The 21,370-nt window shown below is 41.3% G+C and overlaps 1 protein-coding gene across 1 annotated transcript in view; it reads left to right on the top strand.

Moving 5' to 3' along the window:
* Nucleotides 1-941: 941 nt before the first annotated feature.
* The window catches only part of LOC139415052 (transcription regulator protein BACH2-like), a 103,528-nt gene continuing 83,099 nt past the window's right edge, over nucleotides 942-21,370 (top strand). The window contains exon 1 of the mRNA XM_071162813.1: nucleotides 942-1,139. The gene's annotated coding sequence lies outside the window, so the exon portion shown is untranslated. The remainder of the gene's footprint in view (nucleotides 1,140-21,370) is intronic.

The following is a 21,370-nucleotide window of genomic DNA, read 5'->3' as shown; positions in this document are numbered from 1 at the left end:
TGTTTATTTGCCACATGAAAGACATTGAGTCACTTCATGACCGATAATGTATCATGTTTATAGTCATTGTTTTGTAGTCATTTAAATGCATGTTTGTGCTTTTGGTATGTGTCAAGTACAATAAAAAAAAAGACCAAATATATTGTTTCTGCGGTTAAACGTTCAGCTTGTACACTGCCAGTTCTGCAGTCTTAAAGGAAAACTCAACCGAAAAACTATATTTATGTATTTGTTTCATTATAATTCTAAGTATTGTATTAAGTTCAAAGGGGGGGGGGGGTTGGTTTTAATATCATCTTTTGTTAAACAATATATATTTATTCCACAGTCCAAGACAGAGAGAGGCTATAAAAAGTTGCTTATACCCTACCTATGCAAACTAATCAACATAAGTTAGTCTCCTAAATGTAAATATTGTGCTGAATTTCACTTATTATTTCAACTTGAATGTTTTATTTAGTATGTATTGAAATATCCATGTAGGCCTATTTCAGTGTCTTTGACTATGTGGATATCAGTAAACACACACACACACACACACACACACACACATATATTTGGAACAGTAACTAAATGCCCATCATTGCAGCTTTGTGCATGTTCGTTAAATGCCTGGTAGATTCGTTTCATTAGTCCAATGTACAACTGCCAACTGCTCATACAGACAGGGGCTGCTGAACAAATAGATGGAGGGTCGCGCTGTGCGTACTCACCATAGCTATTCACAAACCTCAACTGAGGACATTTTTTTGAGTATGTGGCTACTGCCCGGGGCACCAACGCAATCTGCACGGCGTAATGTTGTGAATGAGGGATAGAATGACGTCAGTGGCCGAATGTCAACAATGTAGCAGTTGGGAGTAGGCGTTCCATTCGAGTGTAACAAACAGCGGAGACTGAGCAGCACGCTGCGCAAAATCGTCACACACACTGACATTTGCTGAAGAAGAACAATAACCATTTTTATAACTAGAAAACTTAATTTTTATAAAAAAGAAATAAACGAATAGTGTAAAGCAAATGTTTTCTCCCTGCAGCCGGGGGCTTTAGGAAACTGCAAGGAAGTCATCATGTGAAGAAAAAAAATTGTTAAACGGACAAAAGGGCTGGATTACAAGAAAAAAAGCGAAAGTTAAAAGGTGAGCTGCATGCATATGTCAACAAATTTACTGGAAAGTGTTATCAAATGGCTTAATTATTTAATTCCTGTGCAGTGCTCGAGTAGACTATCATATGTTTATAACGGCGAATGGAGTTCTTAACTTGTACGGTGAGTCGGCTGTTAATGCTTGGAGTTCGAAGCCATGTCTCCCAATTAATACATGCCTTAATCTCTAATGCTTGGCGGTGTGCCTCAGATGTTTCGTCTGGTTGTAGCTATTTGTTTGGAGTGTGAATACTCCCTGTTTAAGAGTGAAACGTAAGGCTACCACATCCTGTTATGATCGGAGTCAGTATAGTGTGCACTCCCTCCGATTTTAATGCTTTGCAACTGCAAAATGCATTGCTATCCCAGAGGAAGAGGAGGCGCGTCGGTGTGAGGGTCGGTGTCAGGCATGGCTCTTGTTTTCTCTGAGAGAAAAGAAGCTGTCACTTGCAAAGGCCTTGACCTATTAAGGGGTCATGGCAAAGACAAAGACCGCCTGTCCGAGTTCCCCCCTTAATTCACTCCATGGCTTTCATCATGAATTAATTCGGACTAGATTTACATTTTTCAATGTAATTAAACTTGAAATGAGCATAGCCTACACATTAAAGATTACTATAATTAGGATTATAATAGACTAATGATTATGATTAGTTGACCTAGTAAGATATTATTATGCTATCTACTAATTATATAATATATTAAGCTACCCCATGTGCTCCTGCGACGAAGCAGATTGTTCTTAAAAACTAGTTTTTACTCCTCTCAAACTTGAAAAATATTCTCTCACATTTAAACAGCACAATGTTCTGCTTTTGAGTAATGAAAGCAATTTGTTCGATTGTGCAATTGACTGAACTGCACCCATGTAAAAACGATTAGCCATTACACTGCACAGTCCCCAATTAATCCACAATAAACCTTTGCTGTGTAAGGACAGCGAGCCTTATTTGGTTTAGCAGCCAATTCAATTGGCTCGATTGTGCCGTTTAAAGAACCAGAACACATATTTCCATGAAACCGGGGGAATGTGATCCCCCTCTCCATATTTACATAGTCCGACATAACTCAAGTTAAATTGAGGTTACATGTGTCTACAATAGTCCATATCCTACAGCAATATCCTACAGCAATGTGGATGGAGAAACAAAGGCTGCGCCTTTACGCACAGACGTCCTCGTGCTTTGTCTTTGCTCACTTTGTATTGGCAACAATGTGGAAGGAATTATTGGCATTATACATATTTCGCCTATTTCCCATAATTTATTTATTCATATTCAGTGTTTTTGTTTAAGTTTTATTGACGGTGGTGATAGGCGTATTGGTGCAGTGACTTGGCGGCTTTGTCCTCATCTTGAAATCACCGATCGAAAGCGGCTATCATTCGTGCGTTAGGCTACTATAGGCTACACACCTGCTCTGCATAGGCTGCGACCACGTTTGCTGCGCGATGCTGTAATGTAATAAGAATGTGTCATCCGAGTGTGTTCTCTCCACGCCGCACAAGCCTATCTGTGAATGCAATGCGTCATGCTTTGGCTATTTCCAAACTTAAAAGTATGACACAATACAATAGCCTTAAAAAAAACGAAATCATAATCTAACGTCCTCGGTGTGTTGTACACAGTGAGAGGATCTCTGAAAAATATGCGTTTCGCTTCGAGTGATACTGACATTTTAATGCATTGATACAGCAGTTTGTATATAGTGCCTAGGACACTGGAATGACAATGCGCACCTAGACATTCCTTTGTCTAGTGATCTAGAACTGCTGATGCCATAAAATCACAACGGTGGCTGATTGTGCTATGAGTGTGCGCATCGAAGATATCTTTAAGTGATGATTCATGATTTGGACTCATGTATGGCATTCTAAAAACAAGTTGTCCATTAAATGTCTCAACGCTTCATTATAACACTAGTACAGCATATAGGTGTATCTAATTTAATTCAAATTATCCTGTTCTTGAACCAAGAAACATCAATAGAAAAATACATATTTTTAAACTATTCCTCTTTCACATAGGTGTCATTGATGCGCATTGTATCAATCAATATAGCAATTTATAGCATGTGCGTAATCATCTGCAGCAGATATGACGCCATTGTTCTATAGGCTCCTGCCTTTATCTTCGGTAGACCTAGGCTACATGTGCATGCTTTCACTTATTTAGTCAGTGTACTGTATGCTTCAATTTCCCGATTAATCTGAATCTATAATTCGAGGCAATGTTGACAGTGAATCTCTTGGCTGGACACAGTAGCATATGATGCAATATCTACAACATCTATCATATAACCTATTTCGATACAGCCGAAGATACATTTGATTTGGTTGGAACATTTCATTTCTGTATAAGGTTGTTTTGGTTTTGAATCCATTGCATTATTGTTATTTTTTAGGAGATTCAGTTACTTATTTTACCTACAGTAAAACAAAACTATTAGAAAAAACATACCTTATGACAATATTATTTACATTTCACATTTTAGTCATTTAGCAGACGCTGTAAGTCACTTACAGCAGCAATTGGGGTTATTAAATGTCATTAAAACAACCAATGGAAACATGTTATGGTTCTCTGAGTTAAGCCAAGAGAGCCCTCCAAATTTACTGACTGTATCCGAATACCCATACTAGCATACTAAATAGTATGCGAAAAAATAAAGTGTTATGAAACACTGAAAATAGTACTCCGAATGCGCCAGCTAATGCGCCATTGTGTTGACTCACGCAAATCGTTCATTTTGGTACAGCGGGTCAATGTATCTGATTATCAGCGGTTGTCAGACACGGAGTCGGAAAATACGATAGAATTCTACTAGATCAAACGACGAAATCACTATGCAGTTTAAGTATGTAGTATGCTAGTATGGGTATTCGGGCACGACCAATGATTCATGAAATCGCGCTTTTGTCAGGGGGTTATGACTAAGAATACCACTACTTTTCATGACTATTGTCGAATAATCAGTACATCAAACAACCTATGTTTTGATGTATTATGGCGTCTAGATATTATGTAGATTCATGTACACCTGAAGGAAAGAAACTGTATGTTGGAAAATAAATAGGTCGTTTTTATGAGGTAACAATCAAAAGGCAATATAATTAATCTGTCATGAGAAAGTCTTCACACATGCACCTTTGTTTTTGGCATCATTAAGGGATCGTTTGCACCCCTCCAGGCATTTGAGTTATCCTTACCAGCGAAAACTCTCATCTCTAATCACAGCCTTGAGTAGAAAAAAACATGTTCCCAGAGTTCTCCCACGTCAGCACAAAGGCATGTTTGACTGGGCCCCAGCCAGTGGGAGCCATAGATGGGACTGCGCTGCTGGGAGAAATCTAAGATCCTGCAACTCAGACCTAGGGCTTTTGTTTTTTTCCCTCCCTCTCCAATCTGTCACTCTCTCTTTTCTCTCTCTCTTTTATCGTGATCTTTCTATTTTCTCTTACTCTCTCTTTTCTTTCTCTCCTTTATTTCTCTCTTTTCTTTCTCTCCTTTATTTCTCTCTTTTCTTTCTCTCTTTTATCTCTCTCTTTTCTTTCTCTCTTTTATCTCTCTCTTTTCTTTCTCTCCTTTATTTCTCTCTTTTCTTTCTCTCTTTTATCTCTCTCTTTTCTTTCTATCTTTTATCTCTCTCTTTTCTTTCTCTCTTTTATCTCTCTCTTTTCTTTCTCTCTTTTATCTCTCTCTTTTCTTTCTCTCTTTTATCTCTCTCTCTCTCTCTTCTCTCTATCCATCTCTCTCTCTCTCCCGGGTGTTTCTTTCCTCCTCTTTTATTGCTCTCTCTTTTATCCCTTTCTCTCTTTTCTCTCTCTCTTTTACCTCTCTCTCTCTTCTCTTGCTCTCTCTTTTCTCTCTCTTTTCTCTCTCTCTTTATTTTCTCTCCCTCTCTGTTATCTCTCTTTTATCTCTCTCTCACTCTCTTTTCTCTCTTTCTCTTTTCTCTCTCTCTCTCTCCTGGGTGTTTCGTTCCTCCTCTCCCACTATCCAGGGCAGTGATGCTTACTGCCATTATCACTCACCATGTGAAATCAGACTTCATTATCGTGCCAGACCCACCTCCGTCTGCCCTGCCTGCCTCTCACTGTGTTCCCTTCACTTCACTGTGTGAAGAGAGACAGAGTGCCAAAAAGCTATCACACACAAAATGCTACAGGCACGATACTGATTGCTCTGTTTTGGTTGGAGATTTTATACTGCCTGTGTGAGATTATCAAGACTCCTAAATCACCCCGGTGACTGCGTCATCAGACTATCTGTGATCTGCTGTAGTATGCCAGGCTGAGAGTGACTGAGAGTGACCCCACCATGTGGCCTCAGGCCTTGAGGAGGCTGGCCCACGCAGACAGTTAACTCAATGCTCATTGGGAACCCATCCTGTGGTCATTCATTCCTTTATAATTGTTCAAAATTGATTTCAACAAACTAAGTTACTCACATCTCGTCTGAATTGGATTGAAGTTAAAACAACAGGGAAGGTGGGGGGCCTATAGGAAGTGTGAGTTAGTGACTATCTGGGCAGTACCATGTCACCGAAGGAAGCACTAATTGTGTAAACGAGTAGATATCCATTGAAGTGAATCATTGTAGTACCGAGGCCTTTCAGATCACATTGCAGTAAACTCCCTGTTTAAAAGCTGTGTGCTTGGCTCGGCTGTGTGCTTGGAGGTGCTGTGTGCTTGGCTCGGCTGTGTGCTTGGAGGTGCTGTGTGCTTGGAGGTGTCCTCCTTACGTTGTTGGATCCTCTGGTTTCCTGTGTGAAGCATATAGAGCTCTGCAGGAGTATGAGACGCGAGCGTGGTAAAGCCAGCGCAGCTGCCGTTTGGACACGGTGAGTCCCTCACACAAAATACACCAGCACAGGAGTGCTCTCTCTCTGTGGTGAGAAAATATGATGCCAAGGAGTGTGATTTCAGTGCTCTCAGCCTCAAGTGTCACTCTAAAGAGACTCAATGATCAGCTCTTATCTAAGGGCAAAGGCATGAATATCATGCCAAATGACTTATTTAAATCAAATCAAAATCAAATCAAATTTATTTATATAGCCCTTCGTACATCAGCTGATATCTCAAAGTGCTGTACAGAAACCCAGCCTAAGACCCCAAACAGCAAGCAATGCAGGTGTAGAAGCATTTAAAGTTCCTGTCAGCTCCAAACACTGTTGTTTTATCTTCACAATTGTTGTTGTTACAATTTATTGGTGATGGGATACCAGTGTGCTTATTAAATGGGAAGTCAATACCTCAATGTAGCATCTCCTGTCCAGTTCCATTTAAATGAAACCACTTTTCTAGATCCACTTGTAGATGTGAAGCATACCCTCAGACCTGTGTAGTGATAGCATTTATAACCCAGTGTCATGTTTTCATCAACCTTGCCACTGTGTGTGGTCCTCTTCTCTTAAGCATCAGAGGACTTGGGAGACGTATGTAATGAAAGTCATTTTTTTCTGTAGTTGACTGGGAAAATTGGGGCATAGGAACCACGTCAAGAGCCACAGCTGTGCCTATATGTCCGACTGTCTCAACAGCAGCACATTTACAGTCCAACATGCACCAGGCAGGCAGGCAGCCGATGGCATTGATTCTGTACCAGAACCAGTGTGTCTTGGGAGGGCCAAAAGGGCCAAAAATCAAATTACCCAGTGTGTCTTGGGAGTAGTTGCAATTTAGTCAACAAACCCCTGTCTGCATTTTCTTTCATTTCCTAAAAGTTTCTTAGAGTTTCTAAGATGCCTTTTCCATATTTAGAGCAAAGCAAAGCACCCAGTTCGGTTCCAGGTGTTGCGTCTACTCTCTGGGGGGCCCTGCTCTCATAGTGGTGATGACATGCATGTTACACACCTTATCAAATTAGACCTGTTTTGCAGAAAATTCCAGGTGGAGAAAACTGGATTTTGTGTGGCAGGGTTTACCTGATTGGGAACTCAGTAGATAGTATAAGTAATCTCCTCCTAGTTACAGCTACAGCCACGCCCACCCCGCCTGTCAGCGTTTTCCCTCTGCAGCTGCTGAATCACATGTGGAGAGGAACTGGAGCCCCTCTGACCAATGACCGACCACTCACATATCCAACCCAGTCAACCTCCTATTACCAAACCCACCCACTTACTGTACTTAATCCTTACTTGACTTAATCCTTACTGTACTCAATCCATACTTGACTTAATCCTTACTGTACTTAATCCATACTTGATTTAATCCTTACTATACTTTAACCTTACTTGACTTAATCCCTTCAGCTCCTAGTGGAACAAAGGGCCTCAACAGTCCCTTTTTACAGTATCTAGACATATTCTCTTAGTCACTCATCGGCCTGTCTCTAACTTACTTCATGCATCCTCATTCACTACTAGTTTTACACTGCTCCTACTTTTCTCTTAACTAGTTTGAAAGCATGAGTCTGGCAGCCTACTTACTCTATTTGTAAAGCTTACCCTCTATCTCTGTCTGATTCTGTTAGCCCACTGCCTGACACACTGTCAGACACAAGAATGGTCTTCTGTTGTCTTCCTTTCCAGTCTGAGGTCATATCCTTACTCTTATGTCTGTGACAATCTCTTTTGTTCTGTTAGTCTTCAGCATTACAGGACTTATTGTTGTGCAGCGAAATCTACAGCTTGTCGATGACAGTGTGCCAAAAAGCTCATTTGTGAGCTTTAAGCAGAGTTGAGCTCTATCTCTGTGCAGTGCCTACACAACCCTGCTAGGGAGTGCATGGGAGTCACATTAATGTCACTGTGGCTTTGGTCGGCACACATGAGTCACAGAGCTTCTGCATGTCAACATCATGCTCTGTCTTAATATAACCTGGATGCACTCTCTGTCTGCATGGATGATCAACACAGAGGTGGAAAACATGACATTTTGAATGGAAAAATTGGAACACAGAAAATTTGACACATAGACAGATGAATGCTCTGATGTTGGTTATTACTCTATAGTAAATGTTAAAAGTGTAAATGTGAAAAATGTCAATATATATATGTAAAATTGAATTTGAGTGATGCAATAGAGCGGCAAAATAAATAAAAAATGATCAGTCCACAGGCTGAATATCATCAATATCCACAGATGTCAATATTTACATCATCTTCATTTCACCAGAGATACGGTATTAGGTGTTGAGGTATTCCTTCACTTCCTTCACCTTGGCAACCCTTTTCATCATCCCATTCCTCTCATTTCTGCCAACAACAATTCTTCTGCAAAAATATGGATATTTTTCCTGTGCGCTTGCGCGCTCTCCCTCTCTCTCTCTGAGCCTTATTAAATTACAAAGGTTTTGTCATTGTTTTCGGTCATTTAAAACAATATTGGTTGAAAGCCTGAATGAACTCGACTTCCAGGGTCGCTAGAGGGCCCGACGATTCCTGCCAAGGTCATTTTGTTTTCCCTCTTTTCACATGTTTCTCCTTAGTCTATGGGAAAAAGGAGCAGCAGTCTGTCAAGCACTCGAGATTGGAAGGTATTTAAAACAATCAGTGGATTGGTAAGAGGAGTGAGGTCATTGTTTTAGGGAGGGAGAGAGAGGGAGAGGGAGGGAGGGAGGGAGGGAGGGAGGAAAGAAGGGGTGACCCCTGTGGCAGGAGATGACCCTGTGGTGGGCTGTTGTTGTCTGTCTGCCAGGCACATGGCCAGTCAGCCAGTACTGTGAACTCTAAGGTAACACTGGCTATTGCAAAGGTCACCATTCCTGCTAGATGGATTTATTTGTACTGCTTTGCACATCAGAATTGACCGCCAAAAACAAAACATTCCCTGTGTGTATGTGAGGGGATGTAAACACAGAGCTCCAACATCTGTATCTGATGATGAACACTGTATTAATAATAATGAGGCCCTTTCTCCAGATTCAGGATAAACAAGGAAGGATGTAATAATGATTATCTAGAAATGAACTTTCTGCAACCTTTCTTTATTTGTTTTCATGTGTAGGCTATTTCATTGATTTCCCCCTGCAGTTATACAAGCTGCAAGGAAGAATGTACTGTAGAAACATTTCATACTTATGATCATACAGTTACTGTCAGTTATTCAAGAACAGTTTGAAATGTGTATCATTCAAACGGTCATTAATTAAAGTCACAACACAAATTCCAGGAAATTCAGAATAATATTTTCATTAAAACCATCACTGCCGAAGTTGTGGAGTGTAAAACTACCCAAACACCTTGGTAGCGTGGCTTTGGGTATATCTGTTGATGTAGCTAGTGTTTGTGAGAGTGGGGGGTTGGGGATCTGCATCCTGTGAGACTTGCACAGGTGGTTGGGAGGAGGGAGGGAGGGGTGGAGGAAAAGGTGGGCGTGGAGGAGCAGGGGCGTAGTGCCCACTTCCTGTTGAAATACTGTAAACCAGTTGGCTCACTGCCAGCTCAACAGGATTTGTCTTGGGGTTGCTGCTCTCTCTCCACCACAGAATAGGCTGCCATTGGTTGAGAGGCTTTGTGTTATGGCTTAGCTCATTGTGTCTTGTACTTGATTTTTTTTAAAAACAAGTGTTGCAAAGAAAAACACATTCTTGTCACGGTTGTCGTAAGAACGGGACCAAGGCGCAGCGGATGTTGAGTTCCACATATTTATTTCAAAAGTGAAACTTAAAGCAAAAACAATAAACGAACAACGAAACGTGACTAAGTGGTGCACATGCACAAACACAAAACATCCCACAAACACAGGTGGGAAAAATAGCTACTTAAATATGATTCCCAATTAGAGACAACGATTACCAGCTGCCTCTAATTGGGAATCATACAAAAACACCAACATAGAAAATATAAATTAGAGCACAACATAGAAATTATAAACTAGAATACCCTCTAGTCACGCCCTGACCTACTACACCATAGAGAAACAAGGGCTCTCTATGGTCAGGGCTTGACAATTCTGAACAAAACATTTAACTCTCCAATCAAGAAAAAGATTAAACAACAATGTACTATTACAATTCTGCAAGTTATTACATATGAATATTTACCTCTCGAAATGGTGCCTGTTTTTTCAAAAGAGAACTAAATTTAATGGTCCAATGCAGCAAATAAATCATTTTTTGTTAACAATTAAGTACCTTACTGTGATTGTTTTCTATTAAAATGGTCAAAAAGAAACAAAAATAGATATTTAGCAAAGAGCCATTTCTCAAGCAAAAATGATGCTAGGACTGTCGGGGAGTGGTCTTCTTGGTTTATTAACCAATAGATGTCCCCAGGCAGGCCAAAACGCCATCTTACCAAAACAGGCTGAAATTTCATTTGGTCTTTTCAAACAGCTCCTACACTAAAGGGGCATTATCATTATTTTCACAATTTCACAGTATTATTCCAACCTCATAGGGTGGAAAGATACAGTGAGTGCACAAAACATTAAGAACACCTTCCCAGTGTTGCCGGGGTTCGATCCCAGGCTGTGCCATTACCGGCCGTGACGAGTTAGGGGAGGGTTTGGCCGGGGGAGCTTTACTTGGCTCATCGTGCTCTAGCGACTCCTTGTGACGGGCCGGTCGCCTGCAGGCTGACTTCGGTCGTCAGTTGAACAGTGTTTCCTCCAACACATTGGTGCTGCTGGCTTTCGGGTTAAGCAGGCAGGTGTTAAGAAGCGCGGTTTGGCAGGTCATGTTTTGGAGGACGCATGACTTGATCTTCGCCTCTCCCGAGCCCGTTGGGGAGTTGCAGCGATAAGACAAGATCGTAATCACGAATTTTGGGGGAAAAAGGGGGTAAAAAGTACTGAATAATAAGGAACACCTTCCTAATATTGAGTTGCACCCTCCCCCCAGGGATGCTGGCTCAGGTTGACTCCATTGCTTCCTACAGTTGTGTCAAGTTGGCTGGAAGTCTTTTGGGCGGTGGACCATTTTTAATTCACACGGGAAACTGTTGAGTGTGAAAAACCCAGCAGCATTGCAGTTCTTGACACAAACCAGTGCGTGCACCTGGCACCTACTACCATACCCCATTCAAAAGCACTTACTGTAAATATTTTGTCTTGGCCATTCACCCTCTGAATGGCACACATAGACAATCCATGTCTAAATTGTCTCATGGCTTAAAAATCCTTCTTTAACCTGTCTCAAACCCTTCATACAGTTGTTGACTTGAATTGGATTTAACAAGTGACATTGATAAGGATCATAGATTTCACCTGGTCAGCCTATGTCATGGAAAGAATGTTTTGTGTTCTTAATGTTTTGTAAACTCAGTATATATACAAATAAAGTCTTCATTTGTTTTTTCTCCTTTTGAATGTCCTTGAAGTTGACCTTAAATCCCAAGGGGATATACAGGTAACTGCCAAAATAAAGGAAACACTTAAGTAAATAAGGGATACAAATTATATTGAAAGCATGTGCTTCCACATAGGTTTGGTTCCTGAGTTAATTAAGCAATTAATATCCCATCATGCTTAGGGTCATGAATAGAAATGTGCAGTTGCCCTTTATTTTGTCTACCATGCATGGCTAGAAGAAGAGATCTCAGTTACTTTTAAAGAGGGGTGTCAAAGGAGCAAAGGGGGTTTAAAGTGTGTGTGTGTGTGTGTGTGTGTGTGTGTGTGTGTGTGTGTGTGTGTGTGTGTGTGTGTGTGTGTGTGTGTGTGTGTGTGTGTGTGTGTGTGTGTGTGTTTGTCACCAGATCTCAACCCAATTGAACACTTATGGGAGATTCTAGAATGGTGCCTGAGACAGCATTTTCCACAACCATCAACAAAACATCAAATGATGGAATTTATTGTGGAAGAATAGTGTCACATCCCTCCAATAGAGTTCCAGACACTTGTAGAATCAATGCCAAGGATCATTGAAGCTGTTCTGGCGGCTCTTGGTGGCCCAACGCCCTATTAAGACACTTTATGTTGGTGTTTCCTTGTTTTTGGCACTTATATATAGGTTTTAGATGATAAAGGTTTTTCCTGGAAGAATGTTGAAGGATGTTACAAAGATGTTACAAAGATCAACATCTAAGCTTTGATGTTTACTTTTGGCCATCTTCTTTAACTCAAATGTCATTCCGTTATCTAAAGCCATGTCTCTAGAACTTGTTGTTGAACTTGATGTTCTACACTTTGTATTCACGAAATCATGCTTTACACAAATAAATATAGTATTTTGAGTCGTTTAATAGTCACACATTTCTAATCACCTACAACTGCAGTACATGTGTTTTTATCTAGATAGACTTTAAAAAAACTACTGCAGCATTATTTTTTTTCTATGGTTTGATAGACAGGTGGCAATATTGCAGAAGTGTGTTGGAATGACTTGTATTTTGTTTATTGAGCTCTATTGTATGTTCTCTATGTGCATAAAGGTCACAGATCATTTCTGGGGTTTGCTTGTTCATTAATTATAATCCACATAATAATAACCCTTTTCTTATTGCTGCAGGATTATTTTCCTGCTGTAGCAAATTAGTTCAATTTAAGATCCTACATCTGTAGAATCCATGCTTGTCTCTATCTGAGTTCTGCTATTGACTCTATGGAAGAAAGACAATGACAACCAACAAAATACAAAAAGTATGTTTTATACCACAATCATACATTGTTATTTCTAGTGAAAAAACTTAGATTACCATCAAAATAGAATACTACTGGATGAATTCACTCTATCATTTTGTAGTATGATAAATTGTAAATGGTTTGTATCTATGGCCATGTCAATGGTACTTGCATTTTTTCCACACTCATTCTCCAGACAATAGCTCCACTTGCCACGGCTTTTCCATCACCAAGAGATGGAGCATTTTATTGCTACTTTGACAATAACATCTAAAGACTATGTTGAATTTACCTGTACCAGTATTGTGCTGTGTTCTTTAAAGTCATATTCATCAGCACATGTTTTAACTTGTTCATATTCTAAATGTGATGTTAAAAATGTACATGACCAGTTGCCTAGCTTATGGACCATATCAGAAGAAACACTGAATTAGACAGGTCTATCTAAACGTAACTCATGGATCTTTGGATCGATAGTATTTGGATCGATAGTGCCGCCTGCATGAATGGCTTTAGTAGCTGGCATTTAGATGGATTACTGTAGCGTCATATCCCTTTCATCTCTAACACAGAGGCTGTCTCTGGAGGGGAGGAAGCGAATTGGTCCTCATTATGCTTAGCATGCACTTTTAGGTTAGCTTAGCACTCTCTCATTCAATTCATACTTCTCATTGTCATCCTGATTGAACAGGGTAAGTATCATAATGTGTACACTGTGCACATGCTGCACGTTTACTTGACAGGTTCTCTACATGGGTTTATCCTGACCATAATGTCTTCTGAGTATTTGAATGTGTGCATGGACAATATGTTTTATCTAGAATACAAGTTACTTCACATGAGGATCTGTGTAGCATTGCATAGTTAGTGTGATTCATCAAGAAGTTGCTATCAATCCAGTGACGTCTGAGCCCCAGCATACTATGTCATATTGGGGATAAGTTTCCAGCCTTAATCACCTTTCTTGGTTCAGTGGTTTGATTATCACGCACAGTCAACAATGTTACACTTTATAGAGGCAGTTTACAAGCTGATTCAAATCTTCAATTTGATTTATATTTGACATTTTTGTAATTTAGCAGACACTTTTCTCCAGAGCGACTTACAGGAAGTGAGTGCATATACTTTCAAGCCTCGTTGGGGGACGTCTACATTAAAACTGTTAGCAGTTCAGATCGTTTGTTAATATAACGTGATGATGGTACAGCTTTTATCAGATTTTGGTTTGAAGGGGAAATGATGGTGTAACATCACTACGTATGCACATCCGTGCGTTTGAGTTTGACATGTTTTATTTCAGTTGTGATAAGATGGATGGTTAGATTGACATCATACATACTTGGTGGCAGGTTTTGTTATTGGTCTGGGCCATACGCCAATGGGAAATTCTACTGCGAGGAGTGTGTGTGTGAGTGTGTGTGTGTTTGTGTGTTTGTGAGATACATGAGAGCTTTCCTGTCTTTGGGGAAGCCCACACAACAGACCCCTGAGCTGCCAATCAAATGACTGGCATAACACCTTTACATAGTGGTCTGACTGGTGTTGTAGAGAAACTGCTGCTGGTGAATGACTTGTTACTGATCACTATCACCATGGAAGACAAACCTGTAAGTACCTGACTTGTTAATCACTCTGTGTTTACTTTTGTTGTCAAAGTACCATTTATGTTGTCAAGGAAGATGTTCTTATGTTTGACAGCAAAGCGTTTTTGTGGTCACAATGTGTGAAGACTACATGTTATCGATCCTTTGACGACAACGTCTACCAACTATGTTGAATTGACCAGTTATCTAGTAGTATTGTGTTCATAAAGTCCTATTCATCAGCACGTGTTTTTACTTGTTCATGTTCTAAATGTGATGACCTAGCTTATGAACCATATCAGAAGAAACACGGAATAAATTAGACAGGTCTATCTAAACGTAATTCATGGGTCTTTGGTTTACGGTAAAGTCTCTAGGAATTCCTCCCCATGTTGAACTGTGTTGTGAAGTGTTCGTTGACAGAGTTCAGTGAATACATATATAAAAGTGAAGACATATTTGCAAAGGAAATGAAGCTTGTTTTTGTGACTTCCCTCCCCTGCAGATGCTAGAATTTTGTCTGTAGCCAAATTTATGTAGAAACTATTAACAGAAACAAAAATGTATTCATGTGTTCGTGTTTCTTCCCTCCATGCTAATTGTAAATCTTTATTAATGATTCTAAGCTGTTAACAGCACATGCATCTGCTCTTATAAATCACAGCTTTTTCTACTTTAACCAATTCCCTCCATTTTAATATTTAAATCCTGATATAAGATCCCATTGAACATATGTTTTGAAAAAAGGGGAACTTATGACTTGTTAATGGCAAAGTGTGACTGCTCAATCCCTTTATGAACGGTCTTCAGTGTGCAATGTATGCATATAGAGTCAAGGCTCATATCCCCTCTTTATTATTGGACTATTAGTAGCACAATGGTTTCCTGTGTCTCGCTACTGTTAGTCTCAGAGCCAAGGTTTGTGGCTTAGAACTAATCCTGTAGCTAATGCCATCATAGTAGGAGTACAACTCATAAGTGTGCTTAGCCCCGGACCACATGCAGGGCAGGCAGGATGCTATGTAACATGGCTAAGACCTGCTCAGGGTAAATGCTAGTGCCTGGCGAGGCCTGGCTTCTAAACTTGTCAGTCACAGTCTCAACCCAAAAGTCCTGATGAAAATGTTTAGAAACCGTTGACGTTTGTTGTGTTCAAGGACTTAGGCCTATTCCATGATGCCTATCTTACAAAACAACCTCTTTTTGAGTAATTTAACCATATAATACAAGTGCAAAGTGACATTAGGCCGTCGCTTGGATTCCTTGAATGTCTCAGAAGTATCCATATGCACTGTACAAGCAGCAGTCTGCCTGTCTGGCTCCCATGGTGCACCTCTTCTCATCCTGCATGGGGAAGGCAGTGAAAGAGGCCATTGTTCTTGTCACTCTGAGGCATGTTGCATGCACTTATGACACTGAGTGGGAGAAATTATGCCCATTATAAATCTGGAATGTATTTGAATCAATCAATTGTAGAAGAGCAAAATGCATTTCATTACCAACTTCAATTTTAGAAGGACCCACTTTTCTCTAGAAAGTTCTTTAATATAGGTTTTAGTTGCTCATAATAGGCAGGAGTACTTTTAGTTACAATAATGTAATTTCATAATTGAGAAAAAAAAACACTTTTACACAGAAGCTTGAACAGGAAAAATCTGGACATTTGTAAATAAACCCAGAGAAACAATATGGATGGAAACACTACATTTCCTCTTTTAAAACTAAGAGCGTAACAAAATCACTTTTTTCATATTTCCTTGGCGCGCAGAAGAAATGGCTCATACTATAACATGACTCAGTGCTCGTTGGTTATGGGTTGGAGAATAAACTTGAAAGTAGACTACCTTCGGAGTGTGATTCAGACATCTGGTCTATTGAATCAACTCTTCCTCTAATGCCTTGACAAAACAAATGGCTTTCAGGGCTTCTCTCTCCTTCTGTTTTCCCCTCTTTTCAGAAGGCATTGATTGATGTGCAGTAAACCACACTTGCAAAGTCTTTATCTCTCCCTGGGATTGTTCTGGTATGATGTAATGTTTTGATGATCCTCAACATGGTAAGATGTCATGTGTAGCAGCACTGACATAAAAAAACAAAAAAAACAATACCACTATCTGAAAAGACAGAATCCCATGTCTTTTCAGAGGAGTTCTCTATACCTCACAGATCATGTTAGCCCCATTTAGATTGTGGAACACTTTGTAGCAGCGAGACAAAGGTATTTGTGAGAATGTTAGGTTCTTGTTGTTCTCAATGGAAACCGAGCCTCTCATCAGACAGCCAGTTTCCAGTGGTTGTTTTTCAGCATCTTTTCTGGTGTGCACTCTGTGTACCAGCCGATCTCCCTAAGCTACATCATATAGTCACCATCACGAGGGTGTAAACTAACAGCACAGCGTGGAGGTCGTAAAAAATGTCCTTATCCACCAGGGAGAGGCCCTATTTTTAACACTACTCTTGTATCGCGTATCGCCATTTTGGTCTTTTGTGGTGAGGAGGATATTTTGGGACACTCTCGGGAAGCCTGACCTGTGAGGCAAGATGAGGTGGAACCTCCCCACAACAATACATATTGTGAGTGTGTGTGTGTTTATGCGTGCGTGTGTGCATGCATTCTCAAGGTGAAGCCAACATCTGAGACAGACCTGTTGCAAAGTTGAAAATACAACTTGTTTTACCAGCGCACTAACAGCCGGTACTTCTACCAGCACTTTCACTATCTGTACTAAAAGGTTCCAGATAGGAACCAGATAGCAGTCTGGAACAACCGTACAGACCTCAGAAGCTAAACAAATGGTAAACAGCTACAAAATAATTTCAAGGAGCCCCATGTCGGGCCTTTCCTCATTGCATTAGCAGCACATAACAGTCTCCTGATCGGAACTAGGGCCGCCTGCTACTCACAACACTTAAAATTGCGGTCTGATAGATGGTCCTGATTGGGGTGGCTTAAGTTCTCTATCAGAGCTCAGGAAAAGTCTACTGGCCTGGCCTGGCCTGCCTGCCTGTCTGCCTGTGTGTGTTTGGGTTGGATAATGATCCTCCTTGTCTAGAGGCTGGCTCTGACTTTACTGCCCTGTTTTGGAGGGGGAATGTGTGTTGGAGGGGAGAACGGGAGGGTGAGTGAAAGCACAGGAATTCCCACTCACTTTGGCTCGTCCTGCATTCAGTCTGATCCTCGGCTGCCCCCCACACCCCTTTCTCTCCCCTCCCTCCCTCCCTCCCTCGATCTTTCAGTTCTCTCCTCTGTTGGAGAAAGGGGGACGTTTGTTGTTGGAATGCGCTCAGCACTCTGATCTGTGCCCGTCATTAGAACATGTTTGTTCCGAGCTGAGCGGGTGCTCCCGGAGACCCTGCATGGCGCGGGGGGGGAAGCTAGGCGGCCAGGCGGCCAGTTATCATGGGGGGACCACTGGGTTCATTCATCAACCTGTCATGGGCCCCGCTTTCTGTTATTTGTAGCCAAATCCATCAAGCATGACAAGCGGGTAATTTGAGCCAAGTCGAGGGCAGAGCTCCAGGTCCCTTCCACAAAGTCATTCTTCCCCTCCCTCCTGGGAAAGGCTCCGGACAGCCCGCTCAAGATCCAGAGTTTTGTTGAGTCATGTGAGAGAAACAACCACACCGACCGAGGTGGGGGGGCTGCTAGGGGGAACCGGGGGGGGGGGGGGGGGGGGGCTAAAAGCTGCTCACAGGCTAAGGGAGACAGAGGAATGCACTGGAGCCAGCCTTGTATAAGGTAATGTCTGGTGAACATGCCGGGGTGGGACGTGTGCACAGATTTATTTTAATACACTGCTGGCAAGGCCAGAGGGGAGGGGAGAAGCGTCCAGCTCCCTGCCATCTCGTCCCGGGATCATAGTCACGCATCGGACAAGACAGGACATTGTACTAGGCTAACCACCACAGACGACAAAAACACACAGAGGCAAGTTTCAGTTGAGAGTTTGGCCTACTAATCTGCATGATCCGATTGGGTTGCTTTATGTTCCACTGTCAGGGCTTGCATTCCTTTTCCATGGGGTTGTTGTGTGTACCTGCTGTTAGAGTGATTCCCCTGACACCAGCATGTTTTGAGTTCACTGCCCTGCAGACAAATATATGTTTTTGTTATGTCACTCAGGCATTTAGCGTTGCAGTGATGCACCTGTAGAAGCTATATGGTGATTTGATGTAGGGGTAGTTATGTGCTCCAAAGCTGTGTATGGTTATTATCAAAGGCATTTTTGTGTAATATTCATAGACTGATGGACATTATAGGTTGACAGATCAAATCCCAGCAGAATTCTGCTATGGTGACGTAGTAGCCTAAATGTATAGAAAACAAAATCATTTGTTGAATGCAATGTTATCCAAGACCCTCAGGAAATAGTATGCATATAGATTGTAACCAGCAAACAGAGGAAATGTCTACAAGAGAATGTGCAAACAGATCACATTTCCCCTCAGAATGCACTTTGTAGTGTCAGCTAGTATGCGAGAAGCCACTTTCCCAGCAGTGTGTTTGTGACCTGGCTCCTTACCTGATAGAGCAGCCTCTCTGAACAGGGCAGGCATTGGTTGGTCTGGACTGAGCTGTCCCTCTGACCCCCGTGGACCCTGTGGCTCTGCTCAAACCCGGTCGTGTGTTTCAAGTTTCACGTTTTATTAGTCCTATGTACAGGATCCACGTGGTATACACTGTCAATCTAAATGCTTACTTGCAGGTTCCTCGACAATCAAACAACAGTAATAAATAAGAAAATGTAAGAATAGAAACATAAAGTAAATGGCTCAGTAGAATAGAATAAAGATTTTAGCATAAATATAATACATGAAGACACAGAGTATCGTCCAATATTTACATGTGTTTTGGGGAAGGGGGGATTGTGGGTGTGTGTGGAAGTGTGTGTGTGTATGTTTTTGTTGGGGGATGGGATGACATGTTCCATAAACACATTCCCTGAACAGAGTGCTGTGACCTGGACAGTCTCATTACAGTGTGTGTTGTAACACCTGGCAAGGTGGCCTCTCTCTGGGTGGAGATGACAAGGTCGGTGCCAGCTGCCAGCGCCGGTCAGGAAGGGACACACAGACGATGGCCTGGGAGGGAACAGTCGGGTGCAGGATGGTTAGGTGCCATAGACACAGCAAGGCCTGGGGAGCTACTGTTTTGTGTGGCTGATTCACTTTCCCCACTGTGACATGACTGAGGCTGACTCCCAAATGGCACCCTATTCCCTATACATTATAGTGCACTACTGCCATTTGGGACGCTACCTGGGAGTGTAGCCTTACTCAGGCTTGCTTGGCTGCTACAGTATCGGTGCATACCATCTGAGATGAATGTACCGTAGTGAGAAGTAGGGCTACTATTTGGTTGTGGAATCTGTTTCTGTCTCCCTTATTGGTTCCCTGTTGCTTTTATTTGTGCTTTTACTGCACCACCCCTTTTTGTCTTATATTGATCGTTCTGGTATAATACTCCATTAGATACCAACACAATGTGGTGAGTGCATTGTTAATGCTCTGCTGAATGTCAATTCAAAACTGCCTGAAGGCCAAAAGATAGGATCTCTTTCTGTTGCTTATTTTATTAAAACGAGCACAGATCTGAATGTGTTGCTTCTAAACCAACAACAGTAGAACTCTTTACTTAGACTAAAGATCTTGTACAAAAAAGAAAAAAAGAAAACATGCTAAGATGAATAAAAAATAAAGTTTCCCTCCCTTTGGGGTTTAGAGTTTTTAGCTCTTATGTTATCTTAAGGAAGCGCGTTCTCGTAAGCCGAAGACCTCTATTGATGCATATAAATTCCTTCTGAGTTCTGGAGACTGAGGGCTGAAAGGATACCCTTGGGAAAACATTTCTTGGAACTCTTGGACTCCCGCCACAAATCATGGGAACAGAAGTACTGTGAAAGGAATGGAAAACAGCCGACAAAGGAGGAAGCCTTTTTCTCAGCAAATTGAAATTTGTTTATCTTATGACACTAAATGAAGAAAGACAAATGCATTAAAATGTCCCATAATGTGGAAGTGGGAAGTTGTTCATCTAGTTCATTTCTGGACTAGAGGTTTGTAACCCTGGATCTTTATGTCTGATTGCCATGGAAACCATTATTTGGGGCAATTGCCGTGGTAGACCACTTTAGCAATCTCCTTTGAATATATTACTATCCTACTCTCTTCTCACCTTCAACCTCTCACCATTGTCTCGGACATAGTTTACTTCAGCCTCTTTTCGCAGTAATTGCAGTAGGCTACCAAGCTCAGGAATGCACAACCTATCTACAGCAGTAGATCAGCAGATCCTACGTCCTCTTACCACTAGTACTGATCATGATCATGAGCTGAGGAGAAATAGAACAGAATCTTGGACAGTGAACTGACCATGTCAATAAATCAGTACTGTGAAATTGAAGAATTCACAGCCTGTCTATCTGCATGCAGAATCACAACAACCCGCAGTAGGGGTTAGATTAGATATCTCAGCTAGGTGGTTGAAAATAACCATATTCCAGCATCTCATTATTTCTCATCTTCATTGCATATATTCTTATAGCACATTGATGCCCAAAGAAGATAAATAAACCTATCCTCATCCTCTTCCTAGAAAGCTTAGACCAGCAGTCTGGCTGTGAGGCAGGTTTTTGCTTTGGCTTTCACCTGGCATTGGCTTAATTTGGAGCTTTATCAGGTGAGTGAAGTGGGCTGTGCAGCAGACCTGAATAACCACCCTGACATTGAAAAAGCCCAATGAAATCATGAACAGAACAGACGTGTTGATATTCGTATTTCACAGTTAAAGTGCCGTTCATTCAGAATGTACTCTCTGTGAATTGGCAAAGCAGCTTGATGAATGTTTGGAGGAAGGGCCTGCTGGTTATTAGCTCCGTTCCTGCTGGCTGCCAAATGGACTCTGGACTGATCTCAAAATCAACGTTTGAAATCAATCACTCTTTGACCTTCAGAGGCACTACTTTTTCCTATTAGTGAAGCTTTAAGTAGCAGTGTGTGTACAGATGTAAGATCTTCATTTGATCAACCTGTTGCAGGAGAACTTTCCTGAAATGCAGGAAATGTAAAACTTGTAGTTTATCTGAGGTTGAAAAAGGCTTCTGAAGTTTGTACTTTCCACTGAAATTTAGACTAGAT

The sequence above is a fragment of the Oncorhynchus clarkii genome, chromosome 8 (genome assembly GCF_045791955.1).
Source record: "Oncorhynchus clarkii lewisi isolate Uvic-CL-2024 chromosome 8, UVic_Ocla_1.0, whole genome shotgun sequence".
Taxonomy (NCBI): Eukaryota; Metazoa; Chordata; class Actinopteri; order Salmoniformes; family Salmonidae; genus Oncorhynchus; species Oncorhynchus clarkii.
Note: the sequence above shows the minus strand (reverse complement) of the source record. Positions and strands in the feature narration are given on the sequence as shown.